Source organism: Ailuropoda melanoleuca, chromosome X, assembly GCF_002007445.2.
Source record: "Ailuropoda melanoleuca isolate Jingjing chromosome X, ASM200744v2, whole genome shotgun sequence".
Lineage (NCBI taxonomy): Eukaryota > Metazoa > Chordata > Mammalia > Carnivora > Ursidae > Ailuropoda > Ailuropoda melanoleuca.
The window spans coordinates 105,369,041-105,374,231 of record NC_048238.1 but is presented as its reverse complement, the minus strand read 5'-3'; the positions used below and the strand labels follow the sequence as shown (position 1 = coordinate 105,374,231).

Below are 5,191 nucleotides of genomic sequence, written 5' to 3'. Positions count from 1 at the left end.
GAATGTCCTACATGTGTACCTGTGCCCTGTGCATCATCCAGAAAGCTGCCAATGGCTTATACTAGATGTTTCGGTCCCCGTCTTGACAAAGTAACACTCAACAAGAACCATGTCATCTTGGCCTTCAGAGCAGTGATAGGGGTGGAGATTCATGTGTCTTTGAGTTGTTCCCTTTTAATAAGGAAGGCCCTGGCAGCCAACAGGATGATTCATTGGTTTATTGCTAACAACGTGAATACTTAAAGGTTTGAGAAAGTAACGCTATTCCATGATACGGGAAGAGAACACAGCCACAACTTCCTTCGTGGTGCTCAGAAACATCCAGGTGACCACAAGAGTGTTATAGGGCTAATCACTGATGCAGTGATGCGGGGCAGTTTATCAGCGTTGTCTGGGGAAATAGAAAAAATCTCCCGTATGGTACCCTGTCATAGGGTGAGAGAGATGAAAGCTACATTTGCGAGTATACAGGGGACCTGATAAGTCCTAGTCCATGTAACCTTGCCATGTGAAGAGGCCTTTCTCAGAAAATGTCGATCACTCAGACTTCATCTATGCGGTACCTGTGTCTGTATGGGATCATCCTCACCAAACACTGTTGGCGTTCAGTCCAGTTATTAGGGATGGGACGGCATGTGTCCTAACCTGCATGCCTTGAGTGAGGAGTATCCTGGTGGACCCTTGGTTTGATCTCAGGCATACTGAAGGTGGTGTCAGTGGTCCATTCCTCACAACCAAGAAAGTACAGTTTAGAGAAGACGAAAATACGTTTTCCTAGTTGAAGTGAATACTGCAACAAGCTCTTTCTCTGTCGGTCTTCCTCATTATCCATGGACACATAGGGCAGTTGAAGGAGTCCTCTCTGATGGAAGGCTGCAATTTGGAGGGCAGTAGTTAGGCCTTACTGAGGCTTAGAGATGAATGCTGAGTATAAACCTCATGGATTGGTTGGGAGAATGAAAGGTACACTTGACAATGCCAGGGAGACTGGGTGGATCGACCACGCTGAGCTGTATGGTGTGCTGTGCTCTACTCAGACCGGAGCTGTTCACATAGACTAAGTATGATGGGTCCCCATCCGTGTAGAGTAACGCTCAGTAAGAACAACATTTTCCATGGCCTTCAGATCAGTGAACAAAGATAGAGGTTCATTTGTCCTTGACCTTCATGGCTTTAACTCCAAAGACCTCAGGCTGCCACCTATATCCTATACATCTTCAAAATGCTTTTAGTGGTGTGATTTTTCACAAATGTGAGCACATAGAGAGGAATATGAAGATATTGCTTTTTCTTTCCGGATCCTCAACATCATCCAGGAAAAGGTGGAACAAGTGAGGGGCGTTTTGAAGTTGGCGGGCAGGTTAGGCCCAGAATCAAGGGAGATGCAGCACCAAGGCTGCTTCTTCCTCACCCTTCCTTCCTGTTGGCGCTCACCACCGCGGTGGCCAAGGGGGAAGTGGAAGTGAAGAAGGGCTGCCAGGGAGCCAGTGTGCAGAGGGGGCCTGTGGGCCCCCACCAGCAGCGAGCACTGTGGCACAGGATTTCGCAAAGGTGCCTGTGGGGCCCAAGCTCCTCACATCCGTTGTAGGCTGCCTTGCAATTGGAAGAAGGAGTTTGGAGCCAACAGAGTTTGATAGTTGGGGGTGGGGGGCATATGTTGCAGTCTCTGGCACCAAAGACCTCCAAGGCACCCCGAATAAGGAGTGGTAAAATACCCAGTGCTGGGAGACCATCTGTGTGACCAAGCCCTGCTCCCTGTGACCAAAAACCAAGGCCAAAGCCAAGAAAGGGAAGGTTAAAGACTAGCCCCCAGGTCTGGATGCCGAGGAGCCTGTACTGTGCTCTTCTTCCCATAGGGCAAATACCTAGCCTACCAGTGCCTATTGTCTCCTTGTCAGATTTATCAACCATACCCTACTTCTTCCCTTTCACTCCTCCACCCCCACCCCAGGTGTCCCAAACAGGGAGGACAAGGGATTGTGGGCAGTTTGCATCTCCTGTCCCAGAGGGATGTGATTTCTGGTACCTCCTTTTGTTCTTTCACACCAAGATGCCATTGCTAAGAAACAAATAAAATAAACTGGTGTTTTTTTTCCCCCCAAAATTAAAAGAATTAAAAAGAAATAAAAGTTGAAAGGCAGCAATTCTCCATTTTGCAGTGTTAGGGGGAAATATTTATTATCTCCTGGTGTTTCCGAGTATGAGGGTAACTGGACAGGTCCTTTCTCTTGAGCCACGCTTGTGTCGCGCCCCCCTAAAAAATGTGTTCACAGTTTAGTTTACGTGTTACTAGCACCTGTCTGGGTAGACTCCTCCTCAGCAAAATGTGTATGGCTGATTTCAGAGGAGTGATAGGATGGAGGTTCATGTGCTTTGATTCCCTACCTTGTACCCAGGAAGCCCCTTGCCAGCCATCCCTGTCTGTTCTGAGGCACCTACAGGATGATTTCCGTGAGTCATTCGTCATAATGTAAGCTTCGAAATGTTAGAGAGAATGAAGATACATTCTTTTAGAATAAGAGTTACAGAGCAATGTATTTTTCTGTGGGTCCTCCAAATCCTATGGGAAACTTAAATCAGTTGAGGAGATCCAAGCTTTGTGAGTTTTGCAAGTAGGAGGATAGCAGTACACCATTGCTGAGAAGCACTAAAAATCTTTTGTATTGTCCCCATGATGTCGTGGAAGGACGATGAAAGCTACACTGCACAGTTTAAAGGGACTCAGCAGGTCTTAGTCTTGTTTTATGCTGAGCGCAGGGCTCTTCCTGGTAAGGTGTTGGCATATTGCCTATTGCGATAGTTGTGTTCGTGGTGTAATATTGCTCAACAAAAATAACAAATATGGTGTTATTTGGACCACTGATTTTAGTGGACATGTTTTTCTCCTATATCTGCATGCTTTGAACACAGATGGATCAACCACTTAGATCTCAAGCATGGCCAATATGTTGGTTTCAGTGGTTCATTGCTAGCTGGCAATGTGAACACCTACAGTTTAGAGAGTAGAAAGATACTTCTTTATGGAACAAGGGACACAGGAATGATCTTGTTCTCTCTCAGAACTTGAGGTCCTCTAAGGAAACATAGAACAGATGAGGGGAAACTCACTTAGGGAAGGATGTCATTTGGAGGGAACTGAATTGACCTTCTATAGGGAAATGGAAAACTTGGGATAGTTATCACGATTGGCTGTGTTGGAATTGAACGCTGTATTTCAGAGGGAAAGGGAGTAAAGATACGTTCTACCTTGAGTCATGCTGCGTGCAGTGCTCTACTCAGAAATGTGCTGATGACATAGGCTAAGTTTTACTGTCCCTCTCTGGGTTGAATAATGTTCCATAGGAACAAGCTGGTTGTGGCCTTCAGATGGGTGCTGGGGGTGTGGGAGGTATATATCCTTAAACCGGCTTTCTTGGACCCTGGGTAGTATTGGTAAACACCTGGTTCAGATACCCAGTTTCCTCAAGAGGGATTCCGTGGTCCATTCCTGACAGTGTGAATACCAGTATGTTAGAAAAGATGCTTTTGAATAGAAGACTAGAACAGAAGAATCATCTTGTTCTTTCTGGGGCCTTTTAGTAATTTTGGCAAATCTTAAGTACATGGAATAGGTGAGGAGAGCCCCGCAGAAGGAGGAGTACAAGTCAAATGGCAGTGGGTCTATCTTGTCTAGAGTTTTGGAAAAACCGTACATCCATCACAGTGTATATTGGGGAGAGAGATGAAAGTTGGATTTGTGAGGATGTGAGCATCTGGGCATGTCCTTCATTTTGAAGCCATTCTGTGTGCAGTGCCCTGCCTAGAAAGGTGCCAATTACTTAGAGTAATGGTAATTGGCACCTCTCTGGGTAATGTTCAGTAAGAACAAGGTTTCTGGTGGTCTTCAAAACCATGATGGGGCTGGAGGTACATGTCTCCTTGAGCTGCCTGCCTTGAAGAAAGTAGGGCCAGGTAGCCAACTGTATCTCTGGCATGCCCAAAATGATTTAGGTGGTTGATTCCACACAATGTTGTGATCACCTATAGGTTAGGGAAAAAATGAATATATTTCCTAATGTAAGGAGGTAAACCCGAAACCAGCTTTTACTCTGAGTCCTCCTAATCATCCAGGTAAAGGTAGACCAAATGAGGCCATCATGACTGAGGGAGGTCTGTAAGTTTGAGGGAGGGATTGACATTTTCCTAGGTTATGGAATATATTTAGTGTAATCTTCACACTGTGTTGGGAAGATAGAATGCTGCGTTTTTGTGGTTGAGTTGGGCTTTGCAGGATCTCTTTTTTAAGCCATGCATTTTGAAGTGACCTAGCTACCCTGATTGCCTTCGTAGAGGAACACCAAAAATTACGGCGTTGGTGGTGACCTTCTGTCCCATGATGGATTTGGAGATGCATGGGTCTTTGAGATGACTGCCTTCATACAGTTAGGACCCTGTGTCTGATTGCAGGGATTTCTATGACAATTTCAGTGGTACATTTCTAATAGGGTGTATATATAAATCTTAGAGAAAACATAGATAATTTCTTACAGAAGAAGAGAGACAGGAAAAATTTTGTTCTCTCTTTGTCTTCATTATCATACAGCTGAAGGGATTCACACTGCAAAAGGACTGAAAGATGGAGGCCAGTGTGTTGGTAATGTGTATGGTCATAAAAAAAAAAATCTGTGGTACTGTCCTCATGATAGCATGGAATGAAGGATGAAAGGTACATTTGAGAGTATGAGGAAGAATGGGTAGGTCCTTCACCTTGAAGCCAGGCTGTGTGTAATTCCTTCCCAGAGGTGTGAATTACTTACCTTATACCTAATCAGTAGCTTTCAGGGTTGTAGGGAAGGAAGCTCCAAAAGGAAGTGACTGGTATCTTTCCGACCGCTGATGTGGTTGCAGACACATGTGCTATTGAACTGCCTGCCTTGAACTTATGAGGGCCCTGGAAGCCTTCTGTATCATAGGCCATACTATCAATGATTTCCATGGTTAGTACCCAAAAATGTGAACACCTACAGATTTGAGAAAACAATGGTAGTTTCCAATCAAAGAAGAGAGATGGAAGCAAGTTTGATCTGAGTAATCACCCAGGTAAATATAGAAAAAGTAAGGGATTCTATACTGAAGAAAGATACAAATGAGATGACATTGTGTTGGCATTTTCAAGGATTAAGGAAAAATCATGGTTGCAGTCGTCATCATG

At 44.8% G+C, this 5,191-nt stretch overlaps 1 pseudogene; it reads left to right on the top strand.

Annotated features, from left to right (window-relative positions):
- The first annotated feature begins 1,382 nt into the window (after window positions 1-1,382).
- Window positions 1,383-1,806, top strand: LOC105239876 (annotated as a pseudogene).
- Window positions 1,807-5,191: the final 3,385 nt, after the last annotated feature.